Raw genomic sequence first — 11,229 nt, forward strand, 5'->3', positions numbered from 1 at the left:
CAACAGGATCGACCGAGAATATGTCGGGGGCGTCGGGGCTGTCGTCATCGGCAAGAGAAATCAGGTTGGCAGCGGGGGCAGAGGAGGAGTGTTGAGAATGATGGGTTGTCCCTGGTGATCAAAGGCCATAGTTTCGGATTGTGTGCAGTTCTGATAGGGGTTGTTGGGATTTGTAGTTTGAAAAAAAGTGTAAGGTCCGGATGAATAAGACCTTCACTGAGTGACTAGAGGGAGCGAGGTGATAGAGGTGTGGGACTGGTTCGGACTGGTGAGGCTTTAGGATGTGGACTTCAGGCTGGACAAGAAGCAAACAAGATCCCAATATGCATATGCTGATTATGTCCTATCAGCAACTAAGTAGAAAGAGAGCGAAGTGTAGACTGATGCGGAAGAGAGAAGGCAAAGAACACTTAAGACAAGAAGTCGAAAGAGAAGAAGAGGTAGAACACAACAATGGTGAAGAGAATAAAGGAGAACCCATGTGTGATGAAGCCAGAACTTACCTGATTATGTCCTATCAGCAACTAAGTAGAAAGAGAGCGAAGTGTAGACTGATGCGGACTAATCAGGGTCAGTCTGGGTGGTATGAAACTGACTGATGGAGAGCCCTGCTTACAGAGAGAAGGCAAAGAACACTTAAGACAAGAAGTCGAAAGAGAAGAAGAGGTAGAACACAACAATGGTGAAGAGATAAAGGAGAACCATTGTGTGATACCTCTTTCTTGTACTTTGCCTTTGCTCTCCAAAACCAGTCGCGCCAAACTCCGATAAACACCAGAGGTTTGTGGCGAAAAAGGGTAGAGAAAGGAACAGGAACAAAAGGATAATAAAGCTCCGAAATGCGACTTGTAAAAGGCGCATGCAAACACACATGAAATAAGGAAATAATAAACAGTGATACACTGTGTCAAGACAGGAATACCGAAGCCAAGTAAAGAGACATGCACCAGGGTGAAGGGGACAGCCTGGTGATGCATAGGAAAGGAGAAATAATGCATGTAACCAAGGTGATAATACACCTTGGTGATGCATGAAAATAAAATGGTGACAAGAATTGACAGAAAGTAAATGGGTCAGAGGCTATCCTCTTACAGTAACCCCTGGAGCAGTAGACGGATCAGCAAGCCATTCCTTGAACAGTACGTCACCTTGATAGCCCTGCGCAATAGCGTGAAGGATGTCTGGAGCCAAGGTGGGCTCATATGTCGTGATAGCCTGTACTGAAGCCGATGGTGGATCCAAGGAAGGGTCCGAGGGTTCGCTAGCGTCGGGAGGAGCGTGTCGTGAAAGATAGTCGGCGAGCGTGTTGAATTCCCCTTTGATGTACTTGATACAGAGGTCGAAATCCTTGAGGGTACTCAGCCAGCGAAGTTGGCGAGGAGAGAGATTGCGCTGGCCAAGGAACCATTGAAGCGTGAAATGATCGCAATAAACGTGAACTGGAACACCATACAATAGAGGACGCCAGTGATTAAGAGCATTAATAATCGCAAGGAGCTCACGGTCATGTACTGGGTAGTTACGCTGGGCGCTATTGAAGGTTCGAGAGTCGTAGGCGACCGGTTGTACAGAGTCCCGAGAAGTACCGACACCGATCCATGCACCAGTACCGGTATTAGATGCATCGGTGAATAGGAAGACCTTTTGTGTTCCTGCTTTGACAGCATCGTAATCAATAACGGTGAGACAAGGAACAGTGCTCACCGCGCGTCGAACAGCCTCAAAAGCAGCTTGCTCGGCAGGCCCAAATGACCAAGTCCAACCTGTCCAGCCATCCGGGAGGTGGCCTTTGTGCATCTTCATCGCCTTGTAGTAGGCCTTCTCTGCCATGCTGTTTGGAGCGAGAGCCGCATGAAGAACTGCGGTATGATTGGCAAGGTTGGGCACGAAGTCGCGAAGGTAGTTAACGAGGCCGAGGAACGAGTGGAGTTGGTGGGAGTTCACCGGGAGAGGAAATTGTTCGACGCGTGCAATCTTAGCGGGGTCGGGGAGGATCTGACCGGGACGTATTATGTGACCTAAGAAAGAGACCTCATTGAGAAATAACTGAGATTTCTCACGAGAGCAGCGAAGACCACTACGACGAAGAGCAGAAAGAACACTCACAATGTTATCATGTAGATCTTTGGCATCCTTTCCCCAAATAATAATGTCATCGACGTACACCTCGCAACATTCTCTGGTTAACCCATGTAAGGCCTCGTTGATGCGACGCTGTTGAGCAGCCGGCGCATTACGAATGCCTTGAGGCATAACCACCCACTCCAGAAGGCCGAGGGGAGTGGTGATAGCCATCTTGGGTATGTCCTCCTCCTTCATAAGCGTTTGAAAGAAGGCATCCTTACAGTCGAGCTTAGCAAATATCTTCCCTTTTCGCGCTGCATGGTGCAAGATATCTTGTATGTTGCCCATGGGGTACATGTCGGGAACTGTGACATTGTTGAGGGCACGAAAGTCGCAGACCATACAGAATTTGCCATTGCCCTTTGAAATGAGGAACGCCGGGGAGGCCCAAGGAGAACTGGAGTAACGAAGACGGCCTGCATTAAGATGTTCTAGTAACATCTCACGGAAACGGGGGAGTAGGGCTTCAGGTACACGATAAGGCGCCGAATGATGTGGGGTGGTGCCTTGTTTGAGGTTAATCTCGAAGCGAATACCCGACTTGGTTCTAGAGATAGTAGGGAAGTTTCGGACATCCCCAAGGTCGTCGCAGAAAACGTCATGAAATTCAGCCTGGAGACGGCGCAGCACATCCGTCAGGCTGGCAGACTCTGCTGCCGCACAGGTCGGCAATTGAGTGGTGTGAGTGGTGTGAGTGTCAGCGTTGGACAATGTGGCAGTGGCAGAAACTGAATTCGCGGTGGTGGGAGGAACAGGCGCACCTGACTCTCACATGCCTAACCCAACCAAATCTGCACCGCTGGCCTTTAACAGCCGGGCTAGGGAATCTGAATCCGCAAGTAAACCATGTCGTGCCAGGAAGTTCAAGCCTAAAATACCATCGTAGGTACCATGTAAGTCCATCGCAACACCATTGATGCTATACATGCGCCCGCCCAAGGAAAACGACCCGATGACTGTATCAGTTACCAACGGACCTGCCATGCCTCCGGCTAATCGCACCCGCATCTGAACCGTCCCTCTTCTCACGTCCCAGCCCAGCCTCGCCGCCAACTTCGGATCCACAAAAGTTGTGGACGCCCCCGTGTCCAGTAGAAACTTAGGGGAGGGGGCTGGCAAGGAGTCGTCAGCGGGAACTGGAACCGAAATAGAGAGAAGAGGATGGAAAAGAGCATACGTAGCGTCACCGTCACCATCATCGGCTGAAGGAAGGGTCTGGGCTAACGTGAGATACGCCGAGGTAGCGTCGCCTGCCGTTAGTTCGGTCTCCAAATGATGGACTTTGGGTGTCGAGGTGTGCATACGAGTGGGGCACTTGGGATGTTGGTGACCCAGCTTGCGACAATCATAACAACGATTCTCCTTTCGAAAAACCTCCTGAATGTAACGGCCCGCAGGCGAGAGGTAGTAAGGCAGGGCGTGAGCGGGGTCATGATAGTACGAAATCAGGTGGGGCAGTTGGACATTATCGGAGGTGGTCTTAGTGGTGGATCTAGAGGACTGGGAAGCCACATGTTCATGTTGGATACGGTCGACATGATTACTGATCAAGGTGCAGAGACAGTCTAGGTTGTCGACATGGAACTCCGGTTCACCAACCAGACGGAGGAAAAGACCCTCCGGGCAGCTTGCACAGTAAAGGTCGGCAATCTGTGAGTCACTGGGGTAACGACTCGTGCCGAAAAGATGACTACGGTGTAGGATGACTGCATTATCAAAGGTTCGCCAGGCCTCAGGAGAGACCTCATGGAAAGGGAGATGAAAGAGAGTGCGCGAGATGCGAAACTCCCAGTGAGCAGGCATAGCCTTGGCCTTGAAGGCAGCAGACCATGCCTCCCATGTCGTCGTTCTGTCGGTCTCCATGCGGCGACTGTCCTGCTCAACCCAGCCGACAAGACCAGCGCACTCAATCGAGTTGTTCGCAAGCTCAATAACCGTCATCCAGCATTTCTCTTCCACCTCCACGTCGTCAGAGGGGGTCAGAAGTGCATGTGTATGCAAGACCTGTTGAAGCCGATGCAGGTGGGTAAGTACGCCGTCCGCATCACTGAGAGGACCCTGGAAGCGGGGTAGGTCCGCGGCTTTGGGGAGAGGAAGGCCCCAAGGATTGTACCGATCCTTAGTGGTCGATTGTTTCTGTTGTTTGAGGAGTGCCTCGGTGAGGAGGGCGAGCATGTCGTCATGCTTTTTGGTGCGGTCGACGAGGCACTCCAACAGGGTGGCCGTGGATAAGTCTTGAGGTGAGTCATCAGCCTTTGTAGGTTTTGGCGGCATATTCGATATGGAGTAAAGCTAGTTTCGAAAAAAGTGTGGGCACAGAACATGTCACACTGCATTCGAGAGTGTTCGAGAAGTGGTGGGCATTCGAGAATGCATCAAGAAAAGCATTGTGGGAGTTATAGTTTGACTATGGGAAGCGAAACTAGCAAAGGTTGGATGCATATGTTTCGCTAAGTAAAAAGGAAAACTATAACTATGTACCAGCACACATATATATATATGTATATGTATATATGCATGGGAAAAGAAACAAACAGAAACCCATGGAAAGAAAGAAAGAAAGGCGCCACAGGGACAGAAAGACAGCACCACAGATCATGGTGAAGTCCCTTCCTGCACCTCAGTAGTGACTGCCAGTCCTATGCATGAGAATGAAATAAATAAAATGTCATGCATAGTGTAAGGTCCGGATGAATAAGACCTTCACTGAGTGACTAGAGGGAGCGAGGTGATAGAGGTGTGGGACTGGTTCGGACTGGTGAGGCTTTAGGGTGTGGACTTCAGGCTGGACAAGAAGCAAACAAGATCCCAATATGCATACGCTGATTATGTCCTATCAGCAACTAAGTAGAAAGAGAGCGAAGTGTAGACTGATGCGGAAGAGAGAAGGCAAAGAACACTTAAGACAAGAAGTCGAAAGAGAAGAAGAGGTAGAACACAACAATGGTGAAGAGAATAAAGAAGAACCTTGTGCGATGAAGCCAGAACTTACCTGATTATGTCCTATCAGCAACTAAGTAGAAAGAGAGCGAAGTGTAGACTGATGCGGACTAATCAGGGTCAGTCTGGGTGGCATGAAACTGACTGATGGAGAGCACTGCTTACAGAGAGAAGGCAAAGAACACTTAAGACAAGAAGTCGAAAGAGAAGAAGAGGTAGAACACAACAATGGTGAAGAGATAAAGAAGAACCATTGTGTGATACCTCTTTCTTGTACTTTGCCTTTGCTCTCCAAAACCAGTCGCGCCAAACTCCGATAAACACCAGAGGTTTGTGGCGAGAAAGGGTAGAGAAAGGAACAGGAACAAAAGGGTAATAAAGCTCCGAAATGCGACTTGTAAAAGGCGCATGCAAACACACATGAAATAAGGAAATAATGAACAGTGATACACTGTGTCAAGACAGGAATACCGAAGCCAAGTAAAGAGACATGCACCAGGGTGCAGGGGGCAGCCTGGTGATGCATGGGAAAGAGAATAATGCATGGAACCAAGGTGTTAATACACCTTGGTGATGCATGAGAATAAAAAATAAAAATGGTGACAAGAATTGACAGAAGGTAGATGGGTCAGAGGCTAACCTCTTACACATAGGACAGAAGCCTGCCAAAGCCCGATGCCGCATTTCGGCATCAAACTGGACACAGCCCGATGCCGCGTTTCGGCAATCAAACTGAACACAGTCCGGGCGGTGCTGCGTTTCGGCAATCAAACGGAACATGACCCGGTGCCATGCTTTGGCATCCATTCTCACCAGCCAACATCGTCCTATGCATAGGAATAAATCCTACCATATGGTGAGAATGAGTGGTGGTGAGGGCTCTGCACTTACAGCGAGGTGCGTGTTGAGAAGCTGTGTCTTCATGCGCAATTCGTTCAATATGATTGCTAATCAACACACGTAGACTGTCCAGATCATTCGAGTGAAATCTGGGCTCATCCACTAGTCAGAGAAAAAGGTGCTCAGGACAAGCAGCACAGTAAAGGCAGGCAATTTTGTGATCGAGGGGATAGTGGTGGGTACCGTGAAGATGGCTGCGATGAAGAATAACAGCATCGTTGAATTTTCACCAAGCATTGGGAGAAACCTCTGGAAGTGAGAGATGGAATAAGGTACAGGACTCCCGATACTCCCAGTGTGAAGGCATGGCCTTAGCTTTGAAAGCAACTGACCAGTCTTGCCAAGTACTCTTCCCATCCTCCTCCATACAGCGACCCTTGTGTTCGACTCAACCAACTAAACCAGCACAGTCTATCGAATTGTTGGCCAACTCGATTACAGTAATTCGCCTTCATGCCTCAAGCTCCTCATCATCAGAAGGAGTCAATAAGCCGTTTGTTTGAAGTAGTTGCTGTAGGCGATGAAGGTGAGTCAATACGCTGTCTGCATCCCCCAGGGGACCCTGAAAACGGGGAATATCTGTGGCCTTGGGTAGAGGATGACCCTGAGGATTGTACCGATCTTTAACCGTTGACTGTTTTTGTTGCTTGAGCAGTAACTCTGTAAGGAGTGCAAGTGTGTCATCCTGCTTCTGGGCACGGCCAACTAGGCACTCCAAAAGCGCTGCAGTAGAGGATTCTGGAGGTGAGTCCTCCATTGCTCCTTTGGTGGGTTTCAGCAGCATCGTAGATATTGCGGTTCATGGGAAAGGCTAGTTTGAAAAAAAGTGTAGGCACTGTGGGTGCCTCACTGCGTTCGGACACATTCATTGAGCATTCGAGAGGAGATGAGGTTCGAGAAAGCATTCAAGGAGAGCGTTCGAAGAGGGGTAGAATAGTTATAGTTGTCTAATGGATGCAAACTAGCAGTGGTGTATGCATAGGTTTGCTTGAGAGAGAGAAAACTATAACTATGTACCAGATCTATATATATATATATGAATGTATGAAGAAACAGGCAGAAGTCCATCGAAAAAAAGGGCAGAGATCTGGCAAAGTCCGCCACTGCGTTTCAGCAGCAATTGCCGGTCCTATGCATGAGAATAAAAATATCATGCATAGGACAAAGGCCAGACAGAGCCCGATGCCGCATTTCAGTGTAGTCCGAAAAATGCGTTTCAGCATCAATTTCTCACCAGCCAGCATCGTCCTATGCATAGGAATAAATCCTACCATATGGTGAGAACGAGTGGTGGTAAGGGCTCTGCACTTACAAACATCCTGATGCATACCCTCCCAGTAATAGCTCTGCTGTAACATCTCCAATGTCTCCGCTAAGCCAAAGTGACCTACATCATCGTGACACTGACAGATGAAACCTTCTCAGAGCTCACTGATATCTGGCATGCAGAGCTGGCCTTCCCATCGCAACACCTGATGTACTCCCTGACCAGCCTCGATGTTCTCCAGCATGACACCTGGTGCCCTATCGGCTTTGTGTAACCAAGCTCCCATGGTTGGATCATGAGCATAGCCTTGGGCGACCTTGGTGAGGATGGATGTGTCTTGGCCTAGGAGACTGAGCACTGCTACACTGACTTCAGCTGCCTCCATACCATCCTGTTCATCTTCGACACCACCAAGTCAGGAAAGGGCATCAGCGATGGAGTTGTTGACACCCGAGATGTGGTCGATGCATAAGTCAAAGTGAGACAGGATGCTGAGCCAGTGCTTTTGGCATTCGGAGAGGTCACACTGCTGAAGAAACCATTTGAGGGTGAAGTGATCAGTTTGGACTTGGATGGGGACATCTAGAAGAAGAGGACTCCAGAGTTTGAGGGCAAGGATGATGGCCAAGAGCTCTTTCTCATGGGTTGGGTAGTTGCGCTCAGCAGCTGATGAACTGCAGGAGTCGTAAGCAACAGGGAATGCATGATCAGGGTCAGGACCTTGCCCAAGCCAGGCGCCAGTGCCAAGGTTGCTTGCATCAGTGAATAGGTAGATGGGACACTCGCCGGATAATGCAGCTGCATAATCCAATGGCCTTAGGCCAGAAATCTCTGCCACTTTTGTCTTCAGAATCTCAAACACAGCGGTCACTTCACTAGACCATGCCCAGACCCATGACAGGACATCCTTGGGGGACTGGCCCTTCCGGAGTGCACGCTGTTGCTTCTCCCAGGCTTTCTCGGCAGCTGGAGTCGGCAGGAGAAGGGCGGTAAGGGTACGTGTGTGTGTAGCTAGGCCAGGTATGAATTTTCGAAGGTATTGCAGGAGGCCTAGAAACGAGCGCAGGTCTTTGGCAGATTGGGGGAGCAGCCAGGAAGCGATGGTTCGGAGTTTGGCGGGGTCTGGGCCAATGCAATTGGCAGAAATCATGTGACCCAAAAATTTGACCTTGTGGTGAAAAAATTCAGACTTAGTGGGGGAGCACACTAACCCCGACTTACGTAAAGCAGTTAACACTGCTCGTAAACGCTTGTCGAGGGCTGTAGCATCCACTGCCCAGACAATAATATCATTGACATAGGCCTCACAGCAGTCACCGAGCAGACCTCGAAGCACTTCATTGAGTCGGTGCTGTTGAGTCGCCAGGGAGTTGCAAGCTCCCTGAGGCATGACAACCCACTCAAAGAGGCTGAGGTCAGTTGTGATGGCTGTTTTCTCGATGTCAGGTTCGTGCATGAGGGTTTGGAAGAATGCATCAGATAAATCGATTTTTGCGAAAATTTTTCCACAGGCAGCATGATGAAGAATATCGTCAACATTGGGAACCGGCATGGAATCTGGTGTAGTGACTTTATTCAGGCCCTGATAGTTGCAGATGAAGCGAAATTTACCATTCTCCTTCTTGACCAAGAATGCTGGAGCTGCCCATGGTGAGCTGGAGGGTCTGAGTCAGCCAGCTGCCCGATGTTTCTGGATCTCATCGATTAATTGTTGGTGCCACATGTGAGGGGAGCGGTAGCTCGCGGCTTTGAAGGGGATGGTGCCTGGGGTGAGGTTGATGTGGTGTTGGACCTTCGAGTTTGCATCACAAATTGGTGGGTAATTTGAGACTTCCCCAATATTCTCTGGAAAGATGTTGTGATACTCATCCAAAAGAGCTAGGTGGAGGTCCTCATGCCCCTCGTCGGTGGTTACAGAGGCAACTAGTGGGCTGACCAGGCCTGGGGCGAGGTCAACTAAAAGAGAAGCGCCACTGAGAAGCCCATGTGAGCGAATGAAATTGAGGCCGAGGATTGCTTTATAGCGAGCATGTAAAGGCATGATATAACCCTGTAATGCAAAGACCTGATTCTGAATGCATACGTCCATGCCTACTCGATGCTCTAAAGCTGGACCCTGTGCACCTCCTGCTAATGCTACCACTCGGCATTGCTCAGATGGATAGGACAGGAGGTGATGGGTGGCGACAAGGGAAGGATCAACTAGGGTAACTGTCACCCCTGTGTCAAAGAGGGCGGAAAAGTGGGGCCCATTAGCACCTATGCGGCATTCAAGGAGGATGGGTGGGACTGACAACTCCGGTGCCAAATGGGTGATGAGGACCTCAGTGAACGTCTCCTCTTCCTCCTGCTCAAATGCAGCTTCCTCATGATCAAAAGTGCTGACAGCAGCGACAGCTGCAGGCTCCTTGCGTTTCAGGCAGTCGGGGGATTTGTGACCAGGCTGTCTGCAGAGGAAACAACATTGCTCAGTGGCGAGATAAGCGCGGGCTTGGCAGCCAGCGGCTCCCTTGGGGAGGGGGTACCGAGGATTGAGCCATTGAGTTGTGTCGGCAGATGTGGGGGACTCAGGTGAGATAGCCATGATCGGTGTGCAAGCCGGCGCAGTGTGGTTGAAGGCAGACTGATAGCGCAGGAGTCTGGTGGCACAGATTTCCATGTGCTTAAGAAGGTCAGCCAGGTTGGTCTGTCAGAGCTGGTTCTCACTGCCAAAGTCCCTTTCAAGCTCAGCCAATAAACCAGGTGTCATGTGGTTTCGAAGCCAATGGGTAGTGACATCTTCAGACATGGGGCTGTCGGAATCCTTCAGGAGGGCGAACCATTGCTTGAAGTCCATGAGGGCAGACGGTATTTTGTCAAGTCGAAGTAGTTGGGATTGGAGTGAGTAGATTTTCTTTTCAGTCTCAGACACCCAATTGAGCAGAAGCATAGCAGACTTGAAAGCTTTGGCCCACTCATCGGAAGTGTTACATTTGAGTCCATCACCTTCGAGGAATTGTAGATGATGAATGCCAGTAAGAGTTTGAGCAGCATGGGCGAGTTTGCGAGCCTCGAATGCAGCAGGTTCGAAGCGATAGCCAGCCGCCATGAGGGTAAAGAGGCTCCGGAGCTTGGAAATATGCTGGTGAATAGCTGCTGCGTCGGCATGTTCGGAGAGGATGGGAAAGGAGTATTTCAGTTGAGGGAGGGAATCATAGGTTACAGGGAGAGGATGAGAGTGTTCCATTTTTGTGGGAGTGGCAACGCTATGTGGTGGGAGGTTGCGCTTCTCAGCCTCGCGTTTGAGAAGACCTCGCATTTGGGCTTGCAGCTCTGCAATCTCTCGCTTGTGCTCCTCCCTCTCGCGCTTCCGTTCCTCTTCGATCTGCTTGATCTTCCTCTGGAGGGTTTCCTTGTCTGGAGGAGGTGTGGTCATCTTGGGGAATGGTGTACCTTGTCGAAGTCATGGTTTGGATTGGTCTTCAATAGGTGTAAATGTGTCGAAAAAATTTTCTGATGGCTCAGCTGAGCTCATGCAGTTGAGATTCACTTAAAAAAAGTGTAACAGCCCAGGGGGGATGTTCACTGGGAGGTTCAGCTTTACTTTTGGGAAAGAGAGACAGCAGGATCACGATTGGTTAAGTCGGTGGCAAGGAAAGAGGTGGTTGGGTTCATCTGGGCGCAGAAGCGGTCTATGAGTTTGCATGTATTTGTTGAACACCTGGGCAGAGTGCCAACGAAGATCTATTTAAGCACTCAAACAGAACTACAGCAAGTCGTGGACGACCAAAGGGTGTTAAATGAATGATAGAGGACTGGTACGGATGCTCAGCTTCCTATCTAACCAAAGTCAGATACATGATGGGGCTTACCTGGTATGGATGCTCAGCTTCCTATCTAACCAAAGTCAGATGAGGAAAGCCATCCAGTACCAAGCTACTATGGACTTATATATCTATCTACGCTCGCTACTACAAGCTAAATGATATAATCCATCCACCTCGCTAATCTATAAGCAC

This window comes from Cryptococcus neoformans, chromosome 2, assembly GCF_000149245.1.
Source record: "Cryptococcus neoformans var. grubii H99 chromosome 2, complete sequence".
NCBI lineage: Eukaryota > Fungi > Basidiomycota > Tremellomycetes > Tremellales > Cryptococcaceae > Cryptococcus > Cryptococcus neoformans.